This window comes from Alligator sinensis, unplaced genomic scaffold (assembly GCF_000455745.1).
Source record: "Alligator sinensis unplaced genomic scaffold, ASM45574v1 scaffold633_1, whole genome shotgun sequence".
NCBI lineage: Eukaryota > Metazoa > Chordata > Crocodylia > Alligatoridae > Alligator > Alligator sinensis.
This window is the reverse complement of record NW_005842280.1, coordinates 494,002-501,382: the sequence shown is the minus strand read 5'-3', so window position 1 is coordinate 501,382 and position 7,381 is coordinate 494,002. Positions and strand designations below refer to the sequence as shown.

The 7,381-nt window shown below is 39.6% G+C and overlaps 1 protein-coding gene across 5 annotated transcripts in view; it reads right to left on the bottom strand.

Annotated features, from left to right (window-relative positions):
* Window positions 1–7,381, bottom strand: part of SYT14 (synaptotagmin 14) — a 166,096-nt gene that overhangs the window by 8,625 nt on the left and 150,090 nt on the right. The window lies entirely within an intron of this gene.

Genomic DNA, 7,381 nt, shown 5'->3' with positions numbered 1-7,381 from the left:
ACTCTTTCAGGAAGTGTGTGTAACATGGCAGATTGAACCAGTCACACACAAGTGTAACTTGCCTCTGTGCTCTGGGCAGGACAGAGAAAGTGGTGACTCAAATGAGGGTAGGCAGTTATCTCCGAGTGTTCTCAAATATGATCCCTGCTGGGGAGGAACCACGGCAGTTTTGGGAAGATGTGTACTCTCAGCCACCATCATGTCCTCTCCCTAGCAGGTGCTGCACAGATAACCTTTTTTTCCACCCCTACAATGTGTTTCCTTTCTGGCCCCCATAGGTTACTATCATCTCCCTGGGGTCTTCCAAACTCTGTACATGTAGTTACACCTATGAAAACAGGATCCTGAACTTAATTTTGGCAACTGACTAAACTATTTGCTAGAAGGCTAAGAAGAGAATGTAGAACCCCCAATATAACCCTTTAAACTTCTGCCACAGTGCCCCTAAATTATGCTTATGGATGGATCTAGGATTTTAAGAAAGGAGGTACAGATGGTGAGAGGCATCAATGCAACACATTTTTCTCCAGTTAAAGAGAAACTAGATTTACTAATATGCTAGGGGCCCAGAACTATATTATTCAGTTTAAGATCAAAGAAAAACAAGATACAACTTGATTGGAATGTACACTATTTTGCTAGAATATACGTTAAGTTTGAAAACCACAAAAAACTAGGCAAAAATAGTCAAAATATACCCCTTTTTTTTTATTAGTCCTGTAGTCCATTATACTTAAATATACATCTCTTATTCAGACCTGTAATACAAAATCCAGCCTCCTTGAGCATCTTGACAGTGTATTCAACACTTCACTGTTACTCATTTCTACACCTGAGTAAATGTATATCTGAGTTAATATTACCACACCTGAGTTAAGGTTTTTAGCTAGAACTAAAAACAGTCTGCAGACCAGAGAGATATTACCAGGAATGGCAAAAAGACAGCAAAACTGCAGAAGAAAGGATAACTTGATCAAGACCATTAAAAAGGAGAGAGGGTTGTTAACATCTTTGGCATAAAGGGAGATTAGCAGGAATCAAGTACATTATAATGAGCCATGAAGCCAACGGAACCTCTTCAGCATTGCCCAAGTAGAAAAGCTGCTGTCCCTCCCAGGCACTTGGTTTTAAAGTTTGGGTGAAACAGGGTGGGGGGGTGGGGTAAAAGGGGGGGGGGGGGTGAATTCCCCCCCCCCCCCCCCCGGATTAGCCCTCCATTATGCTCACCTTTTCTTCAAAAATGGTTTGAAGCTTGTTGCTTTCAGAGTCTGGCCACATTATTATTTCAGGTGTCAGGGCGGAAGAAGAGTTACCCGAAATAACTGCTTCTTCAGGGTTCAACATACCTATGGAATTTCTAACAACTGCTGGTACACATGGGAGGCTAAAATTGAGCCTGGGACCCAAGTTGTGCAGTTTCTAGGTTAGAATTTGTTTTAAAAACAATTAATTTATTGTTTAACATGCAAATGCAGTGTGGAAGCCCAATTAATAGTACACAGTTATCTAGAGACTGCATTTGGAAGGAACTTCTTATCCTACTTGTACTTAAATGGAAACAGTACTGCAAACTAAATGTAAGTACCATAGCAAAGCTTCAAGTTGGGATGAAACTTATCTAAGAAGAATGCAGTGCCTTATAGCTCAATATACAGAGGTGTTAGCAAATGTACTCCCTGCTAGAGGGCCAAACAAACCCTCACACCCCAATGAGTCCTGTTTATGCAATTCTGCATTTTAAATTCTTGACAATTTTTCCCAATGCTCATTATACAGCAAAAAAAAAAAAAAAAAAAGAGCTCCAAAGTATGTTATAATTTCATTTAAACTTTACTTCTTTGGTATACACATAAAAAGAAAGCCCTGTTTCTTAATTATAAAGAACAAATTATAAAACTGGAAAGATAACTCAATTCCAGCATGTACTACATACACTGTACACTCCAAAAGTATTAACCAACAAAGAAAGGATAATATCAGCTTTGGATCAGCATGGTTTTATAATGTGCTCTTACCACTGCAGGTGTGAAGAACAAGAACAATTTTTCATCGCTTTTAAAACTACATTTAATTTTCCATACTATGTTTATTTGTCATTTTATTTTGTTGGGACCAGAGTTTAATATGAGTAGTCAACACAATGCTGAACAGTTCTACAGCAACCAGGCAGAATCAAGTCAATTCTTCATAATTGTATTCAAACATGGTATAATTTTGCAATATAGACACGGCCACAAAGAGTGCAACAACCTTACCTGGGTAACAACCTTACCAAGACTGCCCAAAATGCCAAAGTAGTTGTCATCTGAATTGGCTCACCTGATAACACACTGAAGCTGAGATTATCCAGAGATAAAATGTATAAAGAAAAGAGAAGGAAACCTAGGGAGAGCCCAGCAGAACTTCCACCAAAAATATAATGGGGAAAATGACAAGGATTCCTTTGGATACAAGAAGAGCAATTGCAGAGGTACAAGAACCAGGAGAGGTCAGAGTAACAAAATCCAAGATTTCAAGAACACAGTTGACTGTGTCAAAGGCAGTTGGTGGGTCAAAGAAGGTAAAGATACAGTACTAGCTCAGAGTTTTGATTAAGACATGGTCATAAAAGCCTTTGGCAAAAGCACTTTCAGTTGAGTGCAAGGACAGAAGCTAGAGGATCTGTGGTACATCTGGAGGAATTCCAGGTGGTAATAGAAGATATTGCTTTAAGTCAGAGATTAAAGGGAGGAGAGAAATGGGTCACAAATTGGAGAGATAATGTGGGGTTTTTTTAGATGGGATAGGCCTTTTTATATTATGAGGGGAAAACAGAGATAGGTCCATTTTGTCACCATTTTTCTGCTAATTTAAATTCAGAAAAATTAGTATTTGCTGCTGAATTAAATTAGCAGAAAATGCTACTTTAACAGAAAAAATGAGGATTCCAAGTACCAAAACATTACACAAATTTAAGTCCATTTCAGCTAATTATTTGGTCTAAAAAGTAGGGGAAAGAATTTAGAAACACTGAAAGGTTTTGTTTCAGTATGTTTCAAAACAAAACATTTTTTTCTTTCAAAACAGGGCTCTCATTTAGAAATTGAGTTTTAAGGTTTTCAAAAGGGTTAAATAACCTAAAAATGAAACAACGTGGTTCATTTTATCTGAAACAAAATACTTTGGGTGTTTTCATTTCATCCAAAAGGTCCAAAAATCAATTCCCAATTTGTGTTAATGCAAACAAATTTGTTTTTTGTTTTGGCCATCAAGCCAAAAGAACCCACTTTGGCACAGCTCTGACAAAGCGAGCAGTTAAGGAAAAAAAAATGATGAAAGGATTAATTGTGGGTGCAAGGGACAGCAGGAGAAGGGATAGGATGTGATGACCAGAAAAAGGAGGAGGGAGTTAAATGAAGAAAATCAGGTGAGAAAAACTTCTGGATCTAAAACAAGGAAGAAAGAACAGAGCTTTTTAGGAGTCTGAATGGGTAAGAAAGGTGAGCCAAAGGGAGGGAGAAAAGATCATATTACATAATGTCAAACTGTTTTTAAAAATCTTGAAAAGATCCTGCGCAGAGACAGAAGGAGAAATGGGTGAAGAGGAGGTTTTGAGGAGTGAGTCAAGGATGACCAAAATAAATAAATAAATAAATAAATAAATAAAGGCCTGAGATTGCAGCTGTGGGATTTGAGTAAATTGGAAATACAGCCGTTTCCCTAGGATTATGACAGATGTGAAAGAGGAAATACTGTATTTGTATAAGTCAGCCTGGTCATAGGATATTCACTATAAACACAGCAGTAATGGAGAAATTAGATGTTTGGGGATGATTTAGGTCTGGTGTTTGCAAGGTCGACAGGTCAGGTGGAAGAGATACAAAAGACTCCAGAGTCAAGGAGTGCAAAGACAATAGTCAACCATACCAATGGAAGAAAGAGAACAGAAGGAAAAGAAATCATCATGCCTGATTAACTGAAAATATGGAAAACTTAGTGACAGGTGTGGGTTGTGTGTTGATTTGCAATGCTAAAGCAAGCCAGGTAATGGCTGGAGACAAGAATTTACTCTCAGAGAGGGATCAGTGCTTGTTGAAGAACAAGTCAAAAAACTTTCACAAGTTTAATTGTCCATCACAGTAACCTTTACTGGGAGTTGTTGCTCTATACCATAGTAAAAGCTATGCAAATTCAACAGATAAATTCATGGATATTGTACATTAGTGGGTACCTTTCCTACAGTTTCTCTCTCCAATGTATTTGTCCCTCGTTCAATGGAGGTGGGCACAGAACTACATTAAAATTATTTTTAATTATTCATCATCTTCAGGGTGAACCTTGTTATCAGTGCTTATAACGTAGCTCTAGATGCGTAAAGGGACTCAGCGTCTCCACTGCAAACTTTTAGGTCCTTGGCCTTATTAGCAGACTCCATAACCCTGAGTTAGCTGCATACTTGCCATAGTTCTCCCCAAGAATTATATTAAAATGGTATTCTTTTCAGCCAGCACACAAGATGGCAGAGATGTGCAACAAAGCCAGTATTGAAATGCCAAAGAGATGAGTGGGTCTGAATTCCTGCCTCTCTCCTAAATGTAGGTGCCTCCCTGAGTTACCTGTGATTAGAGTTCACAGCCCAAAATCCCTTCCTGAACTTAGGCTCCCAAATGTATGCTTTTGGAGACAACTAGATCACGCTTTTCTTTTCAAACACACCTAAAGGAAGAGATGATGGTGACGTTGGGGCCCATCTTTTATAGAAAACAGTGTTTCACGTACTCTCTCGTAAAGTGGTATACCCAGATTGAATGTTTTTTTCAGCCTGAAGTGGTTCAAATTAATCTCTCTGATCTCCCAGGAGAGTGAGTTCCCTAACCATTAACCTGTAGGCTACTATTGGTAGGAAGGGACACTCTCACACCCTTTTGTTCAAACTGTGCCAGTACCCAGACAGAAATCCAAGATTTATTGGGTCACAAAGAGAAAGTAGACAAGGGAATATAACTCCTCACCCTCATGGTTGGGGTTTTCATTTGCAGGCGGACAGAACTGAATTCTGTCCCAGGACCATTTCCACATTTTACATTCCACAGTTTTTGGATAATATGTATATACTAGCCCCTGAAGAAGGAATCAGAACCTAGATATTCCCACTCCCAGCAATGGTCCTAACCACTGGGATATAAATGGCCACTCTCTCAAGCTGTCTCTTTTTTGGCTCACAAATCTGGACTCCCACAGTACCACAGCTTCAACAGGAGGGCTGGAGGGCAGGAGGATGTCCCCCACCCCTCCCCAGTTAGTTGTTAGGATATTCTCTTGAAGATAAGATATGTGGGTTTGATCCCAGTTTAGATTACAGAGAGTACTGAATCTAGATATCCTTTTCTGGATGATTTCTCTAACCACTAAGATAGGGTGGGCACTGGCCTTGTTACCTTCTTCTCCATTCATATTTTTGAACAAAGGTGGCCGAAAGTGCTGTGTTTTGTGTTAAACTCAATGCCCTCAGTGTGTTACATATGTTCAGAATACATTTACTAGATGAAACATCTCCCAGACATAGGTACTAGCACGTGAAGTTTGTAGATCCCAAATAGACTTAAGCCTGAGACAAAGGCTGCACTGTTCAGTCCTCCTAAGATGGCAGCAATGTTGACATACGCAGAAGGAGAATTCTAGGTACCAAAAAAACTTTACTCGTGAAATTCGGGTCCTTATTGTTTTCAGCACCTAAGTAGTCAGACAGATGTTTTGTGACCACATTCTTGTTTAGGTACCTGAATTTCCACTAATTCTCACTTTAGCTACCTCAATCCTTTTGTGCATCTGGGGCTTAATCTTCCTTCCATAGGCGACATGACTACTTAAAAACATAGCAATATCAATGGGATACTTTCCAATTCCTATCTTGCATTTTAACCTGCGCACAAAGTAGAAAAGCCAAAAAGAGCTCTACCAGACTTTTTAAGAAAAGGGTTGAGGATTTTGTATTACCAGCTATCTCATGAGTACAATATTATGGCAACTATATACAAAATCATCAAGTGCCAACTTTTAAATATTAAAATTGAAATTGCAAACTAGTACAATTTGCTATAAAATTAGATACAATAAACCTTTCATTTTATGACACTACTGAAGGGCATCTCCATATTAATTGGACCCACTTGTCAACCCACCCTGCAGGCCACACTGACTCAGCAGTTTCATTGCGAGTACAATTGTAGAGTAAAGGTTATTATTTACCAAAAATAAGCTGTCCTAAAAGTTTTTGACTGATTTGATAAGAAAGGGTTCCTCCTCCCTCCCCATGAAACAAACCAAATCAAATCAGATTCAGCTTAATCTGAAGAAAAAAAGATTTAGTGTGGATATTAGGGGATATCCTGGAACAGACTACTCAGGGGGTTGGGGAATCTCCTTCACATGAGACCTTTACGAACAAGTTAAGGGATGTTCAGGGATGGCTTAAGTGCATTTCATTCAATATCAGTGCAGGTGGCTGATCTAAATGACTCTTTGAAATACCCTCCACACCTATGCTTCAGTGATAGTTATTTTTCTTAGATTACTGACAAGATATTTGTATAGTACACACAAAATAACAACATTAAGCAGTTAAAAATCAAGCAGTGCCCTGGTATGAAGCTTTCCAGTTACATGAAACAGTTGTCCCTGTTGGCCTAAGGGCACAAATAGACATTGCCAAATGAAGTGGATCAGCTGTGCCAGGGATGTGTCCTGCCACAGCCGATCTGCTTCACTGGGTGACACGTCACCCATTGTCCTGTCCACTGAACCTGCAGGACAATAAGCAACATGTTTCTCTGCTTGCAGAGATGTGCCCTGGGGAATCCCTGGGTTGTCTCTCTAATCTGGGAAAGCCAGGCGGCACTCCCAGGGGCTGGAGAAGCCCAGTCCTCCATGGGAATTCTCAGGGCACATAGGATTGGCCCCCTCAAGCCCCAGGACTGCCTGCCTGGGGCAGCTGGAGAGAGCAGGCAGCTAGCACACACCTGCCACATCAAAGCAGCAGGAACTATAACCACCTTTTGTCAGGGTCCAATCCCATTCCTTTGGGTATTTGTGGCGTAACAAATGGTATAGGCATCTGTTTGCTTTCCCTTTGTGCCATCATAAACATTGCCGTGTCTAATCATACTCTAAATCTTCCCTACATATACCACAAAACAGTCAGGATTTATTTGATCAACATCCTTAGAACAGATACACTTGCTAGTAATTACAAGAATAAAAAGTTTGCATATATATGTAAGGCCCATCTGGGATTGTTTCTCTCTATTAGTGTGTTCTAAATTGAGAACAAAGCTCCTTTTAGAAGTGGTTCAGGTAGAAAATGTTTCCGTTAAATATTATTCATTTGACAGGTTCCTACTAC